Consider the following 26853-nt stretch of genomic DNA (forward strand, 5'->3'; position numbering starts at 1 on the left):
GGGCCAGATCCGGCCCCTGGGCCTTAGTTTGCCTATCCATGATTTAGGATATAAGACATGTGGAGGTCAACCACTGGATGCTTCTGAATACCAGTTGCTGGAAACTGCAGGAGGAGAAAGGGCTCCTGTGCTCGGATCAGTGCCAGATATATGTACTGTATAAGCTAACAAGCTGTAGCTTAGGGCCCCACTCTCTTGGGGCCCCCAAAAAAATTTAAAGGAAAAAAACCTGAATGTACATTTCCAAAATATATTATAAAAAACAAATAAAATAAAGCCTACATACAACAACAGTGTTTTGTGTTGTGTATGGACGTGGGTGGCACTTTGGGATAAACCACAGAGACTAGGACTTGCCGATCAGAAGGTCAGCAGTTCAAATCCCCGCAACGTGCTGAGCTCCTGTTGCTGGGTCCCTGCTCCTGCCAACCTAGCAGTTCGAAAGCACGTCAAAGTGCAAGTAGATAAATAGGTACCGCTCCGGTGGGAAGGTAAACGGTGTTTCTGTGTGCTAAGCGGCTTAGTCATGCTGTACGCCGGCTCCCTCGGCCAATAAAGCGAAATGAGCGTCGCAGCCCCAGAGTCAGCCACAACTGGACCTAATGGTCAGGGGTCCCTTTACCTTTACATTTTTATGGACCTATTAGGTCCATAAATTACCATATAGCATGCCATATATACTCAAGTATAAGCCAACCAGAATATATGCCTAATCTTAGGACAAAAAACTGGGAAAATTTATTGACTCGAGTATAAGCCAGTTCACCACACCACATACCTGGTGGTAGCAGCAGCGGAAGAGGAAGAACAGGCAGCCCGAAAGGGCACCTTTCTCGCCGCTCATCCCTCCACCGCCCGCCTCTCTTGAGTATAAGCCGAGGGGGGCTTTTTAAGCATAAAAGATATGCTGAAAAACTCGGCTTATACTCAAGTATATATGGTATATTCAACACAAAAAGCAGTGACAATTTGTTGACAGCTGGACATATAAAGGGCCCCATTATCTTCAGTAGCTTAGGGTCTCATCAAACCTAAATCCAGCCCTGGCTTGGATCCTGTGCTTGCTGGTTTCCCACAGGTATCTGGTGGTTCACTATGAGAGCAGGATGTTGGACCAGATGGGCCATTGGCCTGATCCAACTGGCTCTTCTTACGGTCATGTTCTTAACTGAGGACACTTTTGGACAATTGTTCTTTTCCAATGCCACATACCAACAGATTCAGGTTCTGCAGTTGGAGTTGATTTGGTTCTGTTGTGCAACAAACCTGTTTACACCCCCTCCAAAAAAAAAACCCCCAAACACTGGACTTTCTGTGATAAGGAAAGCGCTGGGAAAATGCCCAGGAAAGTGTGTGATGACATTTAATTGGTGCAGTGTTGTTTTACCTCCCAGCAAACAAATCTGGATAAATGCTGAATAAACCGGTAGTCTGGAAGTTCCCTGAGTCACAGACACACCTGGGGACTGAGGGACAATGCTATTATTACTCATAATAAGCTTCTTGTCTGCTGAGCAGGCTGAAGAAGTGTTGGATGATGGTTTGTGCATACTCAGATTAAGCCCCTGTAGACATCTTCCCTGGTGGGAAGGGGAGCCATTTTGCAGTTCTCAGATGCCAAAATATCTAAGCCCCCCACCCCACATACCTAATGACATTAGATTCAGACCTGAATGTGAATGTATAGCGCTGTCTCAAGAGATGTGCTGCAGTTGTTGAACTGTGATATAACACAATGCCATGTTTTATTTAATAAACAACAAATTAACCCATAGTCAAAGAAACCATGGCTTTTTCCTCCAAAGTTTTTGCTTTGTTTTCCAGCTGCTCTTGTCTGTGTAGTGTGGTGATCTACATGTTCAGTAGTATTTCTTTATTTTGAAACTTTATATGTTGCTTAATTACAAACATCTCTCAACAGCATACAAGCAACTCAATACAATGAAAATAAAAATCAATTTTAAAACTATAAAACCACAGAACATACTTATTCCGGCCTGGGCTCCTGTTTTAAGTCTCATATTTGTATAACCGCTATTAACTTTCATATTGAATGATACCAGGGCTTGCAACCCTAAGCGGAAAGCTGTGCTTATAACATCTCTGAGACAGAACTGCCATTCTGCACGTTTTCTTAAGACTGTGGTGTCTCCTTTGTCACGACTTCATGTGTTGAAAGGCTGGGCCTGTAATTTGAAAACAAGTTTTGGGGTTGAATCCTGGAAACCACTTGCTCCAAATAATCTCTATGCATCCCTGATGAAGGGGTTAAAAAGAGAGAAAGAACACCCAAGGCCACTTGTTACATTCCTTGATTTATTTGCAAGATAACTATGTGAACGATAACACACTGTACAGTGGTTAAATTCCACACAAGGAGGAGGTGGTTTATCCACTGGTCATCCCACCTCCTTGATGTTTAATTGCTAAAATGGGAGTTGCAGTTCTCAAGCCTGCATTCATGATAGATGCCAACTTACAAGGAGTACTTTTAATAATTGGGTAGAAGACGAGATTTCAGCAAGGGCAACTTGTCATGCAAACTATACCTGCGGATGCTCCCTCTTCAGCTACTGAAGTTGCAGGAACCCTCTTTTTCTCTTTTGCATTCAGCCAACCTAGTTCCAAACTTATTCCAGAGGGATCCAATTCCTCATTGGGGGCAGGGGGAAAGAACAACTCTACACAAGCTCAGAAAAACCCTCAATTCTTTTTTATTCACCTGGACCCAAGATGAAACCTGGATCACATTAAGGCCTGCCTCTTCGCTTGCAAGCACACTCTCAGGCATGCACACCCACAATTTGACTGGGAGGAGACGAATGAATAGTAAAGTGCTGTAACCTTTAATCATGTAAACAAAACAGCACCAGCACAGCAACAGCCTCCCACTCCTTATCAGTAGCAGGTAGAATCTTTTCCCAGGACTGAAAGGGGGAAAATATGAATAAGCTAATGTGGAAGACAGCACACGTTTGATTAGGAAATACTTTATACATATATATATATAAAAATTGTACAGAACCTGATCAGCATGCTCAACCACACGCACTGCTATCGAAAGAGACTTTCTATTAAGGCTACTAAAATCCATCCCTGCGCCTTTCCCAAAAAAATTCTCTGTGTGAAAATGAGGGCTCTTTCCTGCTGTTTTATTGAGGGGAAGAAATTTATTCAAAATTTCTTCATTGGTTGGGTCTGATAGGAATTGGGAGTCCATCAATGTCTAGAGGTTCACAGGTTCCTCACCCTTAATGGGTCTCAACAAGGAGTACAGCCAGGAAGGAACGGTAGAGAAAGCCTCATGCCACTTCTCTCCAGCCACTCTTCCCAGAATGCCTTGGGAGAAATACAATGTGATATGAACTGACATCATTCCCAGGGCATGCTGGGAAGGGTGGTTGGTGTGTTGCTTTGGAGAGGGCATTTTGTTAATATGAGCAGTGTGGAGCTTTGGGGGGGGGAGAGTTTGAAAACAAGAAAAAATGGAAAACCCTTGGTCACCTGATAAAGATATGTAAGAAAAGTGGCAACACCCTCCTGAAAATGCTTGGGAAAATCCCCCCCCCCAATATTCGAGAAGGGGGTGTTTCATTTTGCCCCAAACCCACCCCACAGATGATCAGAACTGAAATGCTTGAAATTTTCAGCACAGCTCTACTTTCAATATACCGTATTTTTTGCTCTGTAAGATGCACCAGACCACAAGATGCACCTAGTTTTTGGAGGAGGAAAACAAGAAAAAAATATTCTGAATCTCAGAAGCCAGAACAGCAAGAGGGATCGCTGCACAATGAAAGCAGCAATCTCTCGTGCTGTTCTGGCTTCTGGGATAGCTGCGCAGTCTGCATTCGCTGCATAAGAGGCACACACATTTTCCCTTACTTTTTAGGAGGGAAAAAGTGAGTCTTATAGAGCAAAAAATACGGTATTTTATTACATGAATATCCTTCTCTCCCCCTAGGGAGCTCAGGGAACATAGATGGGTTTCTTCCCTATTTTATTCTCACAGCACCCCATGAGAATAAAGTAGGGTTAGGCAACAGGGGATGGAAATTCAGTTCACATTTAAAACAGAATCTATAAAATTTGCAAAACAATATGAGAACTACAACACAACCATCTTTCAAGATTCGCACTTACCTGAATTTTGCAAGGGAGTTCTCCAACGAAAAAACGTTTACAAAAATGCATATATTTGGGAAAAGTGTGCATCAAAATGAATGCAATCATACCTTGGATCCCGAATGCCCTGGAACTTGGACATTTTGGCTCCTGAATGCCGCAAACCTGGAAGTGGTAGTTTTGGTTTGAGAATGTTCTTTTGGAACCCAAACTTCTGATGGGGCTTCTGTGGCCTCTGATTGGCTGCAGGAGCTTCCTGCAGCCAATCAGAAGCAGAGACTTGGGTTTTGAATGTTTTGGAAGTCGAAGGGACTTCTGGAATAGATTCTGTTCGACTTCCAAGGTACAACTGTATCTTAGTGAAAATAACACACAAGCATGCATTATATTAGGAGAACTTGCTAGCAACAATAAACTTCATCCAAAAATGTGTTTATTAGGAAAAATTCACACTAAAATGGCGAAGAATTTTCACCAGGACAAAAATAAAATAAAAAATTGCTGCAGAAATGTAGAGAACTGAATTGAAGACTGGAAAAATGAGAATCTGAGAGAACCAAAATGGACACACCCCTCCCATCCCTGGTAGTGATTGTTCACTGCGCAGTGAAAGCAGCAATCCCTCTTGCTGTTCTAGCTTCTGGGATAGCTGCACAGCCTGCATTTGCTCCATAAGACACACAGACATTTCCCCTTACTTTTTAGGAGGGAAAAAGTGAGTCTTATAGAGCAAAAAATACGGTACCATTCCACTTCCAAGCAGCTAAAAAGCAAGGAAGTAGTTTAACAATGTAATATTGTCAGTGGCGTAGCGTGGGGGGTGCAGGGGGGGCCGGCTGCACCGGGCGCAACATCTGGGGGGGCGCGCTCACCGCCTCCAAAGTTGCCAAAGAGCCTCGAGGCTCAGCTCCTTTGGGAGAAGGGGTCGGCCTGGGCGACCAGGGGGAGCAGCAGGCGCCAGCAAGGAGGTCCAGAGCCGGAGCCTGGCCAGGATCGCGCGTGGGACGGGGCGCAAGAGGGAGGGGAGACTCGAGCCTGTCCCCCCCCCCGCGAGGACTGCTGTGAAGAGGTGGGAGGGAGAGGAGCCCCCTTGGGAGGAGCGGGCAGGTGCTGGGGCGGCGGTGCCGGGCGGGGGCCGAGGGGTGGGCGCCATACAAGGCCAGGATCTGGGCTCTCCTTATTTGGCGCCTGGTTCCAGCTCCCAGGTGGCCTCCTCCTCCCCCCCCGCTCTCGCTATCAGTGGAAAGAGAGACAGAGGCGCAGCGGAACCCACAGCCTTTGCAGGCGCCGCCCGGCCGGGGGAGGAGAGCACGGAGGAGCCCCGCGGGGCCTGGGTCCGGCCAGCCGAGCCTCCCGAATTGCGCCCTGCAGCCAGGATCCTGTGGCGAGGAAGGAGACCAGTCTGCGCCCTCCTTCCCCACAGAGCTGCCGAGGGAAATCAAGGTTCTCTTGCTAGTTTCTCTTCTTCTCCCCCCCCCCCACTGCGTTGCAACCGTGCCCCCCCCTCTGGGTGCACATAGCACGATTGCAATCTCTCTCTCACACACACCCCCCAAGTTAAACTAATGGAGCAAGCCAGCGCCAAAGATTCGTAGAACTGTGAATACCCCAGCCCAGGCAGCAGCAAGAAGAAGCTGGCAGCAGCGGCAGGTTAGGGGTTAGGGGCGCAAATTACTTGCCTTGCCCTGGGTTAGGGGGTGCAAATCACTTTCCTTGCCCCGGGTGCTGACAACCCACGCTACACCACTGAATATTGTGAATCTGCACATGATTGGCTCTGGCACTTATGTGGGTGTTTTTTCTCTAAGGCTAAGGAGTTCATTATGGGAAAAGCAAGCAGAATAACCCTGGGTTGGACAAAAAAGGGAGAGGTATTAAAAGGTAATCCAATTAATAGGTTTCAGGAAGTCACATGCATTCAACACCCACAATTCCTTGTGATGGCCTTGTTGCAAATGGTTTATGTGCATCCCTTCAGGCTATATTTGTCGGGAGTCTCTGGACCATTTGCTTTTGCACTATAGCAGCGAAAGGAATACTTTGAAATTGGCCAGTGATGGGGAGATGTCCTGCTCTGCCCTGCCTGTCATAAACACCCTTAGGCTGTGTACACATTACTGTTTACTCTGTCCCCAGTGTGCGCCCCTCACTGGTGTTTGAAGCTGTGTACTCAGGATGTTAGCCACAGTCTTTATCTATCCTGCAGTTTCTTGAGAAATACTGCTCTTTGGTGCATTTTCCCTTAAACTAGCTTCCATCAGATTTGAAAACTCACTTCGTAGTTGAGTTGAGGTGTGTGCATTTGACATGGCTGCTGCAATGCACAGATAATGACTTCATTGAACATGAGCTTGGATGGTGACATCCCTGGCCCCAGAGTGATGTTGTATTGGAGGCGTAGTGGTGAATGAATATGGTGCCTAGATCCATCTTCCTAGTGTTGCCTGGAAAACTGAGCTGGTGAAGATCATTTTTAAGGGGGATAGGGCAGGTGTCAGAGTGAACTGAAGCCCTGGCACCTGCCCAAATATGGTTAGTGTTAAATACTGGACCTGGGAAAGGGAAAAGGTGGCACCAGTGCTGGTGCTTAAAAGTGGACATGCTGCAATTTGCCAGCATTTATAACTGTCAAACTCAAGAACCATTGAACAGGCCTGTGTTGTTTTATGCCATCTTAATCTTTTCTTTTTAAGAATGATGCTGTACTCCATAACTTGCATTTCCCTCTTGCAGTGTTTGCCACTGTGAACTGCCTGCAGGGAATTTAGCCATCTCCTGTTCTACTGAGAAATGTACTACTGAGTATAAGTGAAGTTATCAGATGTGCTAAAATTAAATGTGCTTTACAAGTGAATCAGTTCATAGCTATTTTCCCAGCACATCAGCAGTTTGTGCGCTGGCTAATTCCAGAGAGTTTATCTTATCATATCCCAGGTTTGCTTTGCTTTTCTATTGGCTTCAGGTGTATACACACATACGCACACCCCAAAGTCCCATCCCAGGATCTCCCATTGATGCCAAACACACCCCTCCTTCAGTAATTCAATTTAATAGCATTTGGTAAATATGGGCTAGTAAAAAATGTTCCTCTTAATTGCAGTGGAACGAAAGCAGTCTTGTGATATTTATAGATATTTAAAAGTAAAAGCCATTTTTGTCTGGAGGCATGGGAAGGCCAGGGTTCTTTGGGAGCAGGGCCCAAAGAACGGTTAATCCGTCCCTGCCCACACACGACACCTTTCATTCCCATGTCAGTCTTCTAAACTGCTAGAATATTTTGTTTTGAAAAGGCGATAAAAATGAGGCTCTTTGTATGGTAAGAGCAGGCAGGTAAACAAGTTGTGTCATTCCAATGCTGCCAGTTCACATCTTAAATGGGGTGTGTGACACTGACAACCCCTTTTGTGTTGACTGTATTTTCATTTGGAGAAATCTTTGGTCCAGAATCACACACATGGGCAGGTGCTTCAGTTTCTCTTGATCATTTTGTTATGTTTCCAGAATGGACAGAGGTTCTCTAGACCATAAGAAACATACTCAAAGTTTAGGATATTTCCTCATAAACAATGTCACGAGCTCCTCCAGATGACCTTCTTACTGAGCATCATCCTGAGTTACTTGTACAACACTTTCACAGAAGTTAATCAGTGTCCTGTCTTTATGGAGCATTGCTTCTGTCTTGTCTTGTTGATGAGGGGGGTTATGCTACCTTGAGCATTCATCCAGGGGCCAGAGCTTTATCCAGCCCCACTTTGTGGACCAACTTTGACAGGTGGGTGGGTCAGACATTATTGCCAGATGTCACAGAACCAGGTGGGCCAGTTTTGTTTTTTTTAAATAATATTTATTGATAATTTTTGTCTTAGTTACAATACCAAAAAAAAACAATAAAATATAACACATCTCTTAACATATTTTTCTTAACTTCTTGGACTTCCTCACACCTCCTGCTCCTGCGTTCCTGACAATAAATTTCTATCCAGCAAGTTTATCCCCTTTTTTCTATTCTTATTATCTGGTTTTCCAATGTTGTTTCTCTAATTTAGGTAACTTTAATTCAAATCTTAAAAATTAAAATATAACCTAAAATTTCCCAAACTTTGCCTTCTCTTAAATTTAGCTTCTCTTCATATTTCACTTTGTCTAGCTTAATGGTGCCAAGTTGTTTATACTCTGGCATCCTTCTTAACATTCATACAGTTTACAATATTTTTGTAAATAAGTCTTGAATTTCTTCCAATCTTCCTCCACCGTCTCTTCTCCCAAGTCTCGGATTCTGCCAGTCATCTCGGCCAGTTCCATATAGTCTATCAGTTGCATCTGCCATTCTTCCAGTGTGGGTAGATCTTGAGCTTTCCAATGCTTGGCGAAAAGTATCCTTGCTGCTGTTGTTGCATACATAAAGAATGTTCGATCCTTCTTTAACACCTTCTGGCCGACAATGCCCAGAAGGAAGGCCTCTGGTTTCTTAGGAAAGGTATACTTAAATACCTTTTTCAGCTCATTATAAATCATTTCCCAGAAAGCCTTCACTCTAGGACAGGTCCACCAGAGGTGAAAGAATGTTCCTTCATTTTCTTTACATTTCCAACATTTGTTATCAGACAAGCAGTACATTTTTGCAAGTTTGACTGGGGTCATATACCATCTATATATCATTTTCATAACATTTTCTTTCAAAGCATTACATGCAGTAAAATTCAGCCCCGTAGTCCACAACCTCTCCCAGTCCTCAAACATAATGTTATATCCAATGTCCTGTGCCCACTTTACCATAGCTGATTTAACCGTTTCATCTTGTGTATTCCATTTTAACAGCAAGTTATACATTCTTGAAAATACCTTAGTCTTAGGCTCTAACAGTTCCGTTTCTAGCTTCGATTTTTCCACCTGGAATCCTAACTTTTTGTCAAGTTTGAAAACTTCTTTAATCTGAGCGTAGTGTAACCAATCTCGCACTTTGTCTTTCATTTTCTCCTGACTCTGCAATTTCCAATTATCTCCATCTTTTTCTAATATTTCCCAATACTTCGGCCATTTGGCCTCCATATTGAGCTTTTTTCGGGCCTTAGCCCATGTGGGCCAGTTTTTGCCCTGCCTCTGGAGAGTGAGGTTTCCACTGTAGCCAAGGAGGTAGGTGGCCAATTGGCTGAACCAGAGGCAGAAGGGGACTTGGAGGGACTGACAGAGGTCCTCTTGCCAAGGATGCTTGGCATCCACAGCCCATCCACAGGAGCACACACTTGCAAGCTCAGTCTGCTCGCTTGGGATGAGAACCATAAAAATAACTGGACCCAGCCTTTTCTTTAAAAGTAAAATGGGAGGGATGTGTCAAGTGTTGTGACAACATTTTAGCTATCACGTTGTTGTGAACCCTAGAGTTCTGTTGTAGATGTATGTATCCTGTGTCCCATACTTTGATCCAACTCCAAGGCCATGTACTGATTTCTTGAATAAAGCTTTTGGGTTTCTGCAAATCAAGAACTGCATCTGAGCCAGGATACTAACTAACTCCACCAAATTGTAGAGCTAGTCCTGCATAAATGCACTTGATTCTCACTACACAGTAACCGCAAAGGTCTTCATTTTCTGGAAGGAAAATGGTTGTCTGATGATGTCGCTTAAAACCATCTCAACCTCAGACTGATACATTGCTTGCACCTTACCCCTGTGAAATTACACTGTGTGAACAATACCTTCCCACCTAAGTGTTGGAGGGGATGTGAGTAGGGACACACTAAGGCATATATGGTCATACCACTATCTAGCAAACTTCTGGGATATGATTCTGGAAGATCTCAAGTAACGCAGCAAAATATATTGAAGGTACTTTAACAGCATTACTATCCATATTCACAGCTACAAACAAACATTCCAAAGAAAGACCTGGTAATGTTTATATTGGTGGCAGCCAGGATAGCACTTGTTGAGGGCTGGAAGACTTCATTGGGGTTTTCACTGCAGGGCTGATAGACAAGAATCTGGAACACCACCTTAGCTGAAGAATTCAGTCGTAATAATAGATTAGAGGAATGGCACAGTACTTCACTGGATTGCAGTTTCCATTTATAGCTTACGTAAACACAGAAGGGTCTGACATCTGACCTCCATGTTCCTTTTATCTTTCTGGAAAGATGAGCTTGTCTAAGAACTTTTGAATGCCTTCTTCTAGATAATGTGTACTGCTCTCCTATATTTTGAAATCCCTCATCGGAAATAGCAAGTTTCCTATTGTGCAAAATATGTATTGCTTGAAGTTTATTGTTTTAAAAAGGACTCTCTGGATCCAAACTAGGATGGGGCATTCATGACAATGTTAACTGCGTAGGATCCTATTTTCTAGGTTTCCCATCTTCACCAAGTGGAATATTACTTCCCTCTTGAAAGAAAAACAGAACTCTAGGATATTCTGATAACATGACTTCATACAACAGTCTTTCCGAGGCAGAAGAATCATAAAGAATACACACTTCCGCTTAAAACATATGAGCAATATGCAAGATCCCTAATAATTCCTACAGACATTGAATATATTGTATCCACGTGTTGTTTTAATCCAGTAGTTCTTAATACAAAGAAAAGGCCATTCTGTCCTTCTACCTCAGGATAGTATTGTTCAGAATAGATTTTTAACCATTCAAAACAACTCAGCACAAATTGTGGTGGTAGTTTCTTCACTATAGAGTATATTAGTAACCCAAAGCTCACAAATTTCTGTTCTGTAAACAAGGATTATAGACTGAACAATAGTTCTTAAACTAGACTGAAGTGCCTGAGTGTTAGTCACCAGCGGCTCCTTGTGGCTGATTAGTGAATCAAAAGGAAAAACCTTGGTTTCACTGCTGCTGTATGTCTGCTGAGTTGCTGCTTAAAAAGAAAAGAAGTGTAACCTCCTTACAGCAGAGACTTTCAATTCAAGCCATGAACAGCCACTGTGGCGAAGTAGTTAGTGTGTTGGCTTGGACTTGGTCCTGAAGCTCACTGGCGGATGGTGGCCCGGTCTCCAGTTCTCAGTGTAACCTACCTCACGAGGTGCTTTTAGGATAAGGGGGGGGGGGGAGAGACATCATCTACATTAGTTCCAGCTACTTGGAGGAGAAGCAGGATAAAGCCATAATAAAATAAGAGATAAATACCATGAAACATACCAATTGAAAATGTGGAAACCAACCATTTTATAAAACCACCCAGAACATCTTTCAAAGCTAAAGCCTATTTAAGAATCGAAGTCATGAGAATCCTCTTAAAGCAAAATAAAGACAGAGCTTGCCTGCAAAAGCTTTTTTTCTGGTTTCCAAATCATCTCTTGAAATAACACATTCTGCTATTGGGAGTAGGGGGTGTTGGTGTTGGGGGGGTGGAGCCAAGAGTGTGGAGCTCAGTAGTTTTGGGAAGGGCTGAAGCTCAGTAGTAAAGCATCTGCTTTGCATGCAGAAGGTATCTGTTTCAATCCCTGGCATTCACCTGAAGATCTGCTGCCAGTCTGTGAAGAGAATACTGGGCTAGATTGCCCAGTGGTCTCACTTGGTATGACACAGCTTCCTACTTCCAAAAGGCCTGGGGACAGAGCTCAGCAAATTTAGAGAGCTTCAGAAATTGAGAGCAGCACAAAAGCTGTTGCCCTAAAATAAAAGTAGCTAACTCTTGACAAGAGTTGTACCCCACACCCACCCAGATGCTGTTGGACTACAAATTCTATCAGCCCCAGCTAGCATGGCCATTGGTCAGGGATACCTTTGACACTCAAGGATGTGATGCAGGGCCAGTGAGAGCGGGGTTGCTGGGAAGGGAGTGTGGCCTGAGGTGGAGCTAGCTGCTCCGACACCTGGAGCGGTGCCTGCGGGGGTGGGGTGAGCGTCCCAGGGGGGCAGGGCGGCGATGTCACCCCCCTCAGCGATGACACCCGGGGTGGACCCCACCCACCGCATCCCCTTCCTCCACCAGTGAGTGTGGCCAAGGGGTAATCCAGTGGAGATAGGTGGGTTGCGTTCAGTCCACAGGCCTGAGGTTCCCCAGCCCTGAGATAAACTGCTTTAAAAATGTGGGCATGGGAGAGGAAAAACAAGCTTGGCTTTTGGGCAACTGGCCTCAAAGCAAAATTATTGTTTTCCTGCATGGTTGCTGACCCTAAACTTCTCTAGGAAGCAGATTCCACAACTCATTGTTTGGTTACGTAAGATACCCAGACATTCCAATAGGCCCTTCAGATGCTGATCTCCAATCCCCATGAACATGGCCAATAAGGGATGATAGGAATTGTAGTCTAGAAACTTCTAGAGGGCTACAGATTCCCATCCCTGCTATAGGAAACAAGTTGCAGTTCACTAAACTAGTGCAACATAATGGTTAAGAGAGTGAGCAGGGAGCTAAAAATTAAGTCCATGGTACAAACCTCACTACAGGCACAAGCTCTTGTAGGTAGCTTTAAGGCCAGAGGTCAGCAACCTTTTTCAGCTGTGGGCCCATCCACCATCCACCAGACCATGTGGTGGGCCAGACTATATTTTGAAAAAAGAAATGAACGAATTCCTATGCCCCACAAATAACCCAGAGATGCATTTTAAATAAAAGGACACATTCTACTCATGTAAAAACACACTGATTCCCAGACCATCCATGGGCCGGATTGAGAAGGTGATTGGGCCGCATCCAGCCCCAGGGTCTTAGGTTGCCTACCCCTGCTTTTAGCAATCCATTGTCTCCCTCAGGTCTCTTTCCCCTCACATCTATAATATGATAGTATGAATGACAGTAGCCTACTTTAAGGGGAGGAGAAATTCCATTTGGTTTACATTTTAATGAGAAACCAATTCATACTTCTCAAACCAATGTGGGAACCAAAACACTGCTACCCTTCAAAATTCTGAATTTTGCAATGTAGTTCCCCAACCAAACAATATGTACAAATTGTATATATTAGGGAAAACATGCATAAAACACATATTAGTAAAAATGATATATAAATATGCATTATATTGGGGAAGCTGCTTGCATTATATTGTCAAAACTGCACGCACAAAATGTTTAGCAATAGAAATTCACACTATGATGCTGACAAATTTCATAAGGATTTTATATTTTTTAAAAATTCAAATTGCTGCAGAAATGTGGAGAACTGAATTTAAGATTTAAAAAGAGAAAATGAGAGGTCTGAAATTGACAGATTTGCCCATCCCTGCTCTTGGACTGGGAGGATCTTGGTTCAAATCCCCATTCAACAATGAAGATCAATCACTCTCGACTCAACTTGAGGATAATCTCCTCCCATATGACACTTTCTGCTCCTTGAAGAGGTGTAATCAATAAACTAAATAAACTGAATAAACTAAATGCTGCCCAGATCAGTGACTCACACAGAAGGAGAATCTCAGCTCCCTTGGAGTTCTATTTCTTCCCCAGTTTTCACTCTTTTAGTTACTCATAAATGTATTTAGCCCTTACGGCTGAAGAAATAAGATCTCATTTATTATGTCAGTGTAAAGTGATACTTACTAGAAGCAATCTGTCCCTCCCTTTCCACCTCAAGGCTGACATATAATATGACTGTGGAATCTGGAGTTTCCCTTCATGACACAAAATGGGGCTGCTGGTTGCATGTCATGGTGATCATAGAGAGGCCATGCCAGATGCCAGAGACGTTAAAACAAGCACATCATGTTATAATAAGAGGGGGATTTCAAAGTATGTGATCTGTGTCATGTGTCATGTTGTATTTCTTGATTCTATGAGAGTTCTTTGCGGGGGAGGGTGTTGCATCCAGAAATAATAGACTGCTAAAATGGACAGCTGTTTCTTTTTAGGGACTCCAGAGGCTTTGCTGCAGTCAGGAATACTGAGGGACAATTCTGCAAAAAATGAAATTTTTACCACAGCCCACGCAAGAATTGCCCTCACTACAGTAAGTGACACCTGATCTTTGACAACTTTCTAAAGAGATTTTCCTTTAACTACTGTATGTACACACACACACACACACACACACACACACTTGTGATAGAAAATAAAATAATTTCTAATATTGTATGCTCCAGTGCTGGGCAAATTTCCTGCTATGAATACCTTTGACTGATCCCTGGGTAAATCCACCCCCTTGAGTTATACTTGGCCAGAGAGGCGTTTCTGCCTCTGCCCGGTCAGCCTGGTGTCTTCAGCCACTGTGGCTGCAACCCATTTCTTTTTTACGGGTCATAAATGTTTGATGGGAGGCAGCTGTTATGTGTTATCTCAAGAGGCGGTTAAGGTTTCCAAGCTTGTCTGCAAGAATTAATTAGAAGCTGGCAGATGTTGGCCGGCTGCACCGTGGTGCCATGTGGGATAAGAGCTTAATAAGTAAGTAATTAGATATAGTGCGATAATGGAAGGATCAGAAGAGTGTTATTTCAGTTCAGAAAGGGAGGGCCACTAGTGACTAATAAGAAGATTTGGAAGAGTTCTATCTCTGGATACTTTATTCAGAACTGGAATTTTTCCCCAAGCCAAAAATTTCTCCACATCCCTCTTCCTTTGGCTTATGAGGTCCAAACACAACATATAAGTCTGTTGTTTATCACCCTCTTTCCTCATTCCCTCTTGCTGACGTGCTTAGAATTCAGTGCAAGGGGCAAAGTCGACAGAGCTGCTCTTTCAGAGGCCCAGAGTTTTACAGGTTGTGTGGGTGACTGGATTTCTTAGCAGCAAAATCTAAGCCCAGGGTTCAAGTTTACACGAGGAATCCCCCCCGCCCGCCCCCAATACTTCTCCCTAACATGTCAGTTTTCCATCCACAGAAGGAATTAACTTACGCGCACTATCAAAACAATTTGCCATTGACTTTTTGAGGGAATACAGTCCTGGGGGAAAGGTATTCTTTCTCTCTCTCTCTCTCTCTCTCTCTCTCTCTCTCTCTCACAGAGAGAGAGAGAGAGAGAGAGAGATGAATTTATTTTTGGTTATTCAGAGACTTGAGTGGGTGGAGGTGGAGAGAATATAACACAGCTATCTCAATGCCCATCATACAAATCTCCATTAAAACCACATTCACACCATACATTTAAAGCACTATGATGCTACTTTAAAAAGTAGTGGCTTCCCCCAAAGGACCATGGGAAGTGTAGTTGTTAATGGTGCTGAGGAAACCCACTATTCCTTTCAATGAGCTACAGGTCTCAAAGTACTTCAGCAATCAACCCCTCTTCTCAGGGAACTCAAGAGACTTTAGCTTGGGGGTGGGGTGAGGTCTCCTAAAAACTCTCATTATCCTTAACAAACTACAGCCCCAAAATCATTTGGGGAAGCCATGTCTATTTAGAGTGGTATCATAGAGTAATTCATAATGGTCCAAACTCACTCCTAGAGAGCCAATGTGGTGCAGTGTCAGACTAGGACTTGGGAGACCACGATTCTAGTCCCATTTGGCCATGAGGTTCACTGGGTGACCATGGGCCATTCATGGTCTTTCAGGGTTGCTGTAAGGGTAAAATGGAGGCAGGAGAACTATGCTTGTCACCTTGAGCTTTTTGGAAGAAAGGTGAGATATAAAAGTAATGAACAAACACATCATAGATACCTATGTTTTGGTGTTTGGATGTGTTTAAAAAGAAGTAGTAGAGTAGCAAATTAGTGCAGAGTTTCCACTCAAGTAATGTTGGGTGGCAGGGGTAAGACCAGATGCTGCTGGGCCTCTAGCAGGGTCCACCAGGTTACTGATTTGTATTAAGTTAGTGGAGATGGCAGCAGTTAAGTTTTCCTAATGGGAAGCTGCTGCTTCTGCAATGGCCACTGCCTCTCCCTGCTTCCTACTCTGTCTTCTATAGTGATCCAGCTGCTAATGGATCTAGACCAAGGCTAGTAAAGCAGAAATTATTTCCTGTGCACCTTAGAAATTATTGTCCATACACAACCTAAAGGAAAAAAAGAATAAGGAGGAACCCAGGCAATGAAATCATGGCTTTAAGTCCTGCAAAGAGAGAAAATGTCAGAGGCAGAAAAGAGGAGAGGGTACAGAGTTCACAAAAACCCATGACATTGGGGTCACTGTGGTCACAGGCACAGCAGAGACCACATGGCAGTTGTGATCTCCTAGGAATGCCCATTGCGTTGCCTGTCACAGAGGAGCCAGATTTATATGGAGAATTGTACCCTGGCAAAAGAGGCCAGAGTGTTTTGCAATAGGGGGAGGAAACTGCTGTCTGCATTTACCAGGCCCTAATTATAGCTGCTCACTCTAGGGAAGGGAGAAGATCAACGCCCCACCGAGCATAGAAATAAGGATGTGATTATATACCTCATTGAGCTTTGCATCAAGTTACCTTCCCCACTGAGTTTGTTACAGTGCATGTGGTTCTGCACATGGGAAGCTTTCCCGTGTGTCACCTCATAAAGCCCACCACATTTGTACCTTCCGAAGGCACCCAAGCAGAAGAAACTGAAAGGAATTACATGGCGCATTTATGAGAAGGCGAGGGGGGATGGTTTAAGGCAAGGATTCCACGGGGGCATGTGATGGAAATATCTGGTGGAAACATTGTTAGTTAGCTCCAGTCTGTTATAAAATACCAGATTCCAAGAAGAGAAATGAGCTCTCTCTTGTCCCTGCAGATTGGTGTTGCGGAAATGAACTTTAACTGCAGAATCCCTCTTAAGTCAGGGATGGGGAATCTGTGGCCCTCCTTTTCCTGCCCTTTCCTTGCACAACTCCTCCTAGGCTGGCTAACCAGAAGTGGTGGGAGTTGAATCCAACAACATTTGGAAGGTCACATCCCCCCACCGCCTGCTCCAAGCAATTCCCTGCCACTGTGTGCTATTAAGCATTATGAAAGAAAACAAATGGCTTTGCCAGACTATTCCATGAATTTTGCTGCACAACATCTGGAATTTGTTGAGGAATTTGGCTTCCTGTTCCTGAGCCACCACCTTTTCTAATTCAAAAAGCAGGTTTCTGCCCTGCACACAATCGCAGGCAAACTCTTGAAAATGTATACATTGAAGGCCCAGGAACCAATGAAAGCTTTCTAAAGAGCTTCTATTTATCAAAATGCCGGGCAGCCTCCTAATCATTCCTTCTACTTCTGATGTTCAGGCTGTGAGTGCTGTTGCTTATATACCGAACACCAACACACTACCCAGGCTCAAGAGGGAGATATTAGCAGATTTCAAGGAACCCTGAGTTTTGAAGAAATTTGTTTATTTATTTAAAAGAATGGTGTGGCTCCAAAATAGTCCCAAGAGTACTTAGTAGCCACATAATACTGACTGATTGGGAGGGGATGGAAAACGGATTCAAATGCAATATGAGTGGTTGGCATCCTAGGGCACACTCCACACGGCAACATTTTGTTGTAGGCCCCACTTCTACTACTGATGCTTCCCTCTCCCTTACTCTTCTTTGCCTCTTCCTTGAATTCTACCACCCCTATACCAAGCCTAAATATTAGATTCCGGAAAAACCAAATGCCTTGCTGAAAAGAAACCATATACACCAAAACGTTACTGGCAAAAGGATGGATAGACTACAAAATGTTGCCTTCACCTATCCAAACAAGTACACTCTCCAAAACCAAGCCAAGTGGTGGAGAGATATCATAGGAGAAAGAGGTTGGGGCCCCAGGAAGCATTCTGCTCCCACTGAAGACATGGATAAACCTGTTGAAAGATAGCCTAAAGTGCCCCATATTAGAGACATCTTGCCTTATTCTCCCAGTGACCCCATCCTCAACCCCATATTGATCCCCAGTTCTTCCCAGTATGGTGTAGTGGTTAAGAGCGGTAGTCTCGTAATCTGGGGAACCAGGTTCGTGTCTCCGCTCCTCCACATGCAGCTGCTGGGTGACCTTGGGCCAGTCACACTTCTTTGAAGTCTCTCAGCCCCACTCACCCCACAGAGTGTTTGTTGTGGGGGAGGAAGGGAAAGGAGAATGTTAGCCGCTTTGAGACTCCTTAAAGGGAGTGAAAGGCGGGATATCAAATCCAAACTCCTCTTCTTCTTCTTCTTCTTCTTCTTCTTCTTCTTCTTCTTCTTCTTCTTCTTCTTCCCCATCACTCTCTGAGACTCAAGAGCAAAGGTGGTGGCAGACCAGAATGGAAGCCCAAAGTCACATATTCTTGTTTGGCAAGAATATACTCAGGAAAAAAGGTCTACTTGGGGAAAGGATCTCCTGGCTCAGCAGAGGATCAAGTCAAGGTAGTGATGATACAAGTTCCTGTGGGATGGGTTTTAATGAGTAGGAGAGGCTATATTAATTACAATTTATCACTCTGGGTACCCACATGTGTAGGATGAACCACTTGAGATCTATGGATGAATGGTGGTATACAGATTTAATAAATAATAATAATAAATAAGAGTTTCTAAATTCCATCCATGACAACAAAAGCATAGGAATTAGACTGTAAATCATTGTTTTGAGCAAATCCAGCTGTGAACCAAGCTGGTTCTCCTTTTCAGAATCAGGCAACAGCTTGAGAAGTTGAAAAATATCATTTACTGACTTATAATCTTGCATCAGGTCACAGCAACGGCAGCAGTAAAAGCAGTAGGCAAAATATTTATATTCAAAATATTTATATTCAAGCATGTACCTAAAGCTGAAGCAAGCGGAGGCTTGCCATGGCTAGTCAAAGGAAGAGGGAGGGGAACAGGAAGTATTATGTTCTCCTTCCTCTCCAGGGGAGGAGGGGAAATGACATCACACAGAGCCCTCTCTCCCAATTGTGTATCTATGATCTGAGTATCTGCCTAGCAGCAACATAGCTCTGTGGACTTATTTCATTCTCATGCTAACAGGCAAGAATATGCATTTGTTAAGTTTGGCTGCTAATCTCCCACAGTTCCCCTGTCTCCTTTGCACCTTCACTGAGTTAATAGCTCTCTTCAGAGCTCATTAATCTGCGAGTGCCCTAGTAGGTGCTGGCGATGCACACATTCTCAAGTTTGTGCATTGTTCACTATGGTGATCCTGCTTTAAGAGGAAATATGAGACTCAGAAGAGAACTGAACTAGTGCCTCTGTCATGCAGTTGTTGGGCAGCTGGATGGGAGTTTCAGCTGTCACCTTCCCACGCAGTGTATACTATTACAGTGTCAGAAATTGCTGTTATTCTGGAGAGGAGACGGGATATGATCTTGGCAGGATTTGGTGTTTTGCTCTACTGGCTGCCTCATCGGCTGATCCACCTGCAAGCACAGCAAAGCCCTCTTTCTGCTCCAGGGTAGAGAGGGCCAAAACATCCAGGCATGAACCCTGAAAGGGAGAACTTCCAGTTTCTCCTTTTATTAAGTCCAGGCAGCAGCTGGGACAAAATGTGGAGAGAAGAAAGAACCTTGGTGGGAAGCAATGTCCTTTTCTGTCATTGGAGCAACTGGTGGCATTGAGGTCAGTGAAGTAGGACAAGGTGACACGGAGGTCAGGACTACATAGACACATTAGTGGGGGCACTAGACAGGTTCTGCCATTGAGTTTGCAAAGCCCTGACTTTGCCATGGCAGCAACAAAGCTGTTGGGAGGGCAGCTCTGTGCTGCTCACTGGCTGCTTGTTGTCACCTGCCTCCTCCACTGACCCACCAGCAGGCATGGCACACACCAAAGCACCCAAGGTTGAATATTGCAAGGGGGGGGAATCCAGTTTAGCTGTGATGAACACCATGCAACACCTGAGACTGCACCTCTGTGCCAGTCTTCACAAGCCTGGTACCGCCAATATGCTGTGGGCTACATCTCCCAAAAGTCCCAACCAGCATGGTCAGGGATGATGGGAGTTGTAGTCCACAATATCTGGAGGACACCAGATTGCAGAAAGGTACTCTATGCACATATTAGTAATCATTGAAGTGTAATCACTTCCAAGAGTAGGCACCAGGGGCACGTCATTGGTCTCTTGAGCACTAGAGTAAAGCACTCAGTTTGAAGGTCAAGGGGGGTTGAGATTGCATTCATAAAATGCCAAGAATCATTCTTGTTGCCTTGCTTGGAGCAGAATGGGACCAGAGACCATCGACCATCCAGAGATTTCCTCAACAAATTAGGGATGGCTAAACACCATCACACACAACTCACAAGCCCAGATAGGATTTGTCAGCATTCCTTTAGAGTGCTTGCTTGCAAGGAATGCCTGAAAAATGCAAATGGGTTTGCCACCTTTCTGTCCCTTGCAAGCAAGTGAGGAGAGTAACCAGCAGCAGGAGGGAGCCTCCTTATCCCAGCCCACACCAAACACATAGTCTAGTTTAGCCTTTCTCAAGCTTGGGTCCCCAGATGTTGTCGGACTACAGTTTCCATCATCATAGGGAATAAAGGGAACTGTTGATATGGAGTCAGACCAATCTAGTTCAATGCTGTCTACACTGATTGGCAGCAATTCTCCAGGGTTTCAGGGTTTCCCAGCCCTACCTGGAGATGCCAGGGATCAAACCTCAGTCCATCTACATGCAAGTCAGATGCCGTGTGCCACTGAGCTATGGCCCATCCCTGACCATTGGACCATACCGGTCAGGGCTGATGGGAGCTATAGTCCAACAACATATGAGGAGCCAGATTCTAGTTTTGCTGCACTGCACCTGCAAAAAGAGGGCGGGTGACTGGACTACTGGTCACTGTGGCTGCAATATGTTGCTAGCTCTGTGCATTATGTTTTACTGCCCAAGAGCAAATAAATTGACAGATTCAGTTCACAGATCTGTGGATGGCAAGAAGAGGAAAGCAGCTATATAGGCTGAGGACAATGAGCCCCTGTCATTCCCTTTGAATCACAGTTCTGAGCACAGGGATCAGGTCAATTCTTGGGTGTGTTACAGGTACACAGGTTCAACACACTCTCTGGCAAACGCCTCTACCTAAAAGCTCCCTTAACAAAGTGGAAGAAGGGGAGAAGCACCTCTGCATTTCAAAATGGCAAGCCTGCTGATATAGCTGCTCCGTTTATCTCCCTCAAATGGGTGCCTTTGAAGCACCAACGCCCTGCTCCTAGCAGTTCCAAGGTCACTCACTCTCACAGTGGAGGTTGAACAAATAAGTTTATGTTTGCAGTGAGTAACTATAGCAACATCGTTCAAATGGATGAACAGCAGCGGAAAGGGCTGCTCCCTTCCTGGTTAACTTTTCACCTGAGATCTGTTATATTCAAAATTAACTAAAGCACAGAGACTGTCTCTTTCACATATGTGGATCTTGGTGACCCACCCCCAGTAACAACACACCCACTCATGGCCATCTCTCAGGCAGATTTAAAATGAATAACTTGACAATTCATGGTGATGGAATACGCATTCATGGCATCTTGTTCTGCATTTTTTTGGTCCATGTCCAGAACAAGAGTGTTGAAGAGTTCAGTTCCCATGATGCTCTAAGCTCAAGTGTTCTCAAGCACCCCTTCATTTGTTTCAATAGCAAACACACCCTCTACTTGTGAAAACTGAAGTTTCTCCTCAAAATAATGAAAGCAACTAAGACATCCAAGGTGTACTATTGCTAACCTTCTGTGACCCTCCTGTCTTTGCTGGAGAAAGATAATAATTTTAAAGGCAGTTGGAAAGGGTGTGACGAGAGGCTTCCAGGGTTTGGGTATATACATGCTTTTTTTCTTTTGTCCCAGTGTTACTTCTGGTCAAATAGGTTTTGTAGGGTTTTAGAGAATTACAAAACCAGTTTATCAGGGGAGGGGGGGACGGGATCTGTAATACCACAAGCCATCACAACACTGAGAGCCAGTGTGGTGTAGTGGTTAAGAGCGGTAGACTCGTAATCTGGGGAACCGGGTTCGCGTCTCCGCTCCTCCACATGCAGCTGCTGGGTGACCTTGGGCTAGTCACACTTCTTTGAAGTCTCTCAGCCCCACTCACCTCACAGAGTGTTTGTTGTGGGGGAGGAAGGGAAAGGGGAATGTTAGCCACTTTGAGACTCCTTCGGGTAGTGATAAAGCAGGATATCAAATCCGAACTCCTCTTCTTTCAAAGAAAAGAACAAAGCATGTTCAGGCTTTCTCATTGCCAAACTAAATGAAATAGTTCTTTATCTTAATATGTGGACACTGGTGGTGCTACAGGAGTGATTTATACCTTTGCCCTTAGAACCATAGAATTGTAGAGTTGGAAGGGACCCCCCAAGGGCTATCTAGTCCAACCCCCTGCAATGCAAATTAACATGTTAAGGGGGGGGACGAAGACACACACATCTTTCTAGCAAAGGTATCCATGTACTGTCCATGTTTTTGAAGCTTGAAAACTGCACCTGTCATAGTGGAGGGAGAAGGTTTGTATCCTTCCTTTGATATTGTCCTAGAAAAAGACTGGTGGGTGCTGCTGACTCACAGGGAGGTTCCCCATAGCCATGACTGGAAGTTCTATCAAAGCCCTGGACTATCACTTAAAAACAGGGAAGTGTGTCATTGTCACAATTACTCCAAGAACTCTGCAATGCCAGTAGCAGCCCAATCAACAACTTGGTTGTCTACAGACCCAAGGGTTGTGAAATGGCAACAGGAGTGCCAACTTGGCCCCATGACCATGAGTGCCTGGGGCTGTGGGTGCCATGCAGCATGGATGGTTCCGGCACTGAAATTTGTGGGTGCCAAGCCCCTTCATGGGGAATTTTGTGGGTGCTCGGGCACCCAGGGTGTTGACACCTATGAATGGCAGGAACACAGCATCTTGAGCAACAGTGAAGAAAAACATGATGGATCCAACCAAGCAGAGGCTAGAGTTCATTTTTAGAACCTACTCTATACCAGTAGAGAAAAATAAAAATAAAAAAACCTTTTTTAAAAAAATCACACTTCTGTACCACTGTTGCATCTGCATAGATGAGTGGTGTGAGTAGAGATGTTGGAGAATTCATCAAAACTTGAAACAGGAGTGGAAATTGCTGCAACTTGCATGTTCAACAGAGGTCAGGAATGGAGATCACACAAGTGCAAGCAGTATTGACTATCATGGTTTTCTTCTAGATCCACAAATGTTATGTAAACCCACCACTAATACACTATTATTGCATCTGTGACTTGTTACAGAACTCACCCACAAATTATCACCAGCCAGAAGAGAGATCTGTGACCAGGATGAATGTTCAATAAGTCATCTGGAAGAGCCCCATCTCAAAACACGCAAAACCTCAAAGAAACCCCATGGAAAGCCTTAGCTGCTGCACACTCTCCAAGCCTCTAGATGGCACCTCCCTCACATCGCTCTATATTTACTTCTTAATACTGACCATCTTGTAAACAACCTCTGTACTTCATTCTGTCACATTTACAGGTGGGATTTTTAAAAAATTATCTTATTGTTCTGTATATCCTATGGACTTTTTACAGCTGCATTTTCAAAAATCAAACATATATTTTTAAAAACAGTGGCTTAGTCATGCTGGCCACATGACCCGGAAGCTGTATGCTGGCTCCCTCAGCCGATAAAGCAAGATGAGCGCTGCAACCCCAGAGTCGGCGACGACTGGACCTAACGGTCAGGGGTCCCTTTACCTTTACCTTTACTTATTCTGTTGTTAAGACCAATAGATAGCACCACTGCATTATGAGAAAGCAAACAAGAAAAGAATATTATCTGTTTTTCTTTTTCCCTTCAATCATTTTCTTTTCTTGGCCATTTTACCTTAACTACAGATATGGGCCTCATCTACACTGGTCGTTCTCTTTGTCTTCATCTGCTGTGGCATAGTTTCATGGGATTTGCGTCACGCTTATTCCAGAATGCTAAGTCACACAACTCTCTCTCTGTGTGTGTGTGTTTACATTACCACCTTAGAGCAAAGTGAAGTTGTTTCCTCTCCTCCCTGTGCATTTCACAGCTCTTTCACCTCTAGCCACCCACATAGTTTCAATTGGTTTCTGTTTATTTATTTATTTATTTGTTTATTATTTATTTATTTATTTAATTTTATTTATACCCTGCCCTCCCTGGCCAAGACCGGGCTCAGGGCGGCTAACATCAATTAAAATTAAAATACAACTTAAAAACAGGATTAAAATACAACTTAAAATGCAGCCTCATTTCAGTGGAAGCCCAGAAAACGTCAAATCTTCACCAAGACCAACTATCCAGACTGGTCCTACGTGGGCCAGAAAAAAGCCAGGGAAGTCCCCAAATAGGGGTTCCATCACAGAAGAAAAAGGAAAGAGGGGGAGGGGATCAGGCTGATTCCAAGCCAAAGGCCAGGCCACTCTGTCTTACATGCCCTGCGGAAAGAGATCAGATGCTGCAGGGCCCTGGTATCATGAGACAGAGCGTTCCACCAGGCCGGAGCCAGTGTTGAAAAGGCCCTGGCCCTGGTTGAGGTTTGTGTACATACCAGCGGGAAATTAATGGGGGTAGGGATGTACAGGATACATATGCATCTTGGAGAAGGTTGTGTGAACACAGATTAAAAACCCAGCACTGTATATGCAGTGAGTGCAGTGTAAATGGGGTGTGAACACAGCTTAAGAACATTGGAAGCACCTTCCATGGAGTCATGTCATGGATCCATCTAGCTCAGTATTGCTTACCCGAGGAGCAGGTTTAGATTATCTACTTTATTTCTTACTATAATCCTAAAATCAACTACCGTAATTATTGTCTGGTGTAACACAGCAGCTCTTGCACATGCAGCACACACATGCACTCCCCAGACACATACAGACCACAGGCACACATGCATATTTCTCTCACACACTACATACACACATTCTTAATGTTTGTAAACTTAATTGAATACCAAATGCCAAGGACTATAAGCCCAATGGTGCCAGTGGGAGCTTTCCCTCCATATCACTGGCTGCCATTTTGAAGGTGGTGGTTGTCCAGATTGCAGCTAGGGAGCAAAGAAGCAAACCTCCCCTTCCTGGTGTGTTGTGATCTCAGTGAAAACCAGGACCCTGGTACTTGGTGGTGATACATTTTTTTAAAAAAAATCAACAACCCAGAAATGGTTGCTAATTTGCAACTAAAGTAACATCTTGTTCGGCTTCAGTATAGGGTGATACAAAGTTTAAAATTGGTGCTAATCCCTCAAAAGCTCTCATTGAGACAATTTCTTTATTATTCATTGTTAAAGGTAACAGTATTGGCTCACTGTCTTAATTTCTCCTTAGATTAAGGTGGTTGTTTTTGCGTAAGTAGTATTTAAACTTCCTGAAGACAAGAACATCCATTCATTAATCACCAAACAAAAAGTTGTCTTTGGCAACAAATCCAGGATATTACACTGAGTAGCAGAAATTGTAACATGCAAGCTCTGCTCTTTTCAATGAGTGAAGCTATTGTCACATTTTGTATCACGCACATATCCTTGGCACCAGGGTTTTTCAGCCACAATCACTGGAACTCAGTTCTGGCACCTCTCAGGTGGGTGCCATTGACATCTAAGAGAACAAGGGAAGCGTTCATGGTGAGTTCCAGCACCTCTTTTTCTAGAAAAATAGCACTGCTTGGCACGGAGTGGTCTCAGGACAGGTGCCTGAAAGCAACAAGAGCAACCTTCTAACTGAAGCTCCACATGCTTCTTTAAAAACCATTTACAGCTTTGCTGAAAATAGATGCATCTTCCCCTGGCTTCAACTGGCATTTTGTTTTCACACTCTCTGACAATGCATTTCTTTGTTTTTGCTGGTACACAAGTACATATAGTCTTGGGACATTCACATGAGGATAAATGTCCGCTTTTTCTGTGTCACCAGCCTAATAATAGCAAAGATAGTCTTCAAACCTATCTGCCTCCCATATATCTCATGAACCAATCATTGACACTTAAGCTCACAATCTCAAAACTGGAAGGAAGTGACAACTTGTGGCTGTTATTCAATGCACTGAAGTGAAATCACCATGAATCAACATATTTGAATGATTTTGGCATGACAAAGGAGCCTCACTGTGGGGGTTTCCTTGTTTTCCCACAGTTGGGCAATGCAAACTCTGGTGTTCATGAGTAGGCTCATTACCAGTTGCAATCCTTATATCTGACGTTTGCTATTAATTAACACAGGAGTGAAGTCTCTGGGTTAGGGTTACATTTTAGTGACACATTTTAACCTCTGCTTGCATTGTGGCAAGTTCTGGATTTCAGATTTTCTTTATTTCTCTTAGTGGCCCATCTGCTGTCCTGAACCCCAGGCCTACCTGGCATCAAGTCAGTATGTCAAGTCCTTAGTCTAAGGTCAAGCCACGTGTCCAAAGTCCAAATCGAAGCACCATCTGGCAGAGATCCTGGAGCATCCAAGCTGAGGTCCATCAACATGGGCAGTTGAGAAGACACAGCATTTCAACTCTGCTTCCCTTTTTTATGCTGATTGCAGCATCTAGGCTTGATGAGGCATGTGACCCTCACCTGTTCCAATCCTACTCCAGCTGAGGAATCACACCCCTCCTCCCAGAGCTAGCATGTCTCACCTGGCCAGAGCTAGAGAGCTGGGCTGTGGACCCTTGCGTGCCTCAGCCTCCTGGAGCTCCCCACCCGTTGCTCCCTATGCCTCAGAGCCCACCGTGTGAGGGTCATTATGGCTCTGGTGATGGGTCCTGCTGCTTTGATTCCTGTGCACTTGACCCCCATCCCCTCATCATCCTCCATCACCCCATGAGTACTTCCTACATCAACCTCTCCTTCCAGCTTGCCCCAGTGTGTCCCAGTCCCAGCCACACCCCTCACTGGGGTCTTCTTCCTCTTCCCCATTGTCCTGCCAGTTCATGATATCTGCTCTCTGAGGCTTTTGATGTCAGATTGAGGTGGCTATGATTAATGTTATGTTTCCCCTGTCTTGTTATGCAGTTAAACAT

At 44.3% G+C, this 26853-nt stretch overlaps 1 long non-coding RNA gene across 1 annotated transcript in view; it reads left to right on the forward strand.

Moving 5' to 3' along the window:
- Nucleotides 1-513: 513 nt before the first annotated feature.
- LOC310847307 overlaps nucleotides 514-26853 on the forward strand; it is an 86281-nt gene continuing 59941 nt past the window's right edge. Inside the window, exon 1 of the long non-coding RNA XR_014565769.1 lies at nucleotides 514-582. This is a non-coding gene — a long non-coding RNA (uncharacterized lncRNA). The remainder of the gene's footprint in view (nucleotides 583-26853) is intronic.

Source organism: Podarcis gaigeae (genome assembly GCF_964106915.1).
Source record: "Podarcis gaigeae genome assembly, chromosome: 6".
Lineage (NCBI taxonomy): Eukaryota > Metazoa > Chordata > Lepidosauria > Squamata > Lacertidae > Podarcis > Podarcis gaigeae.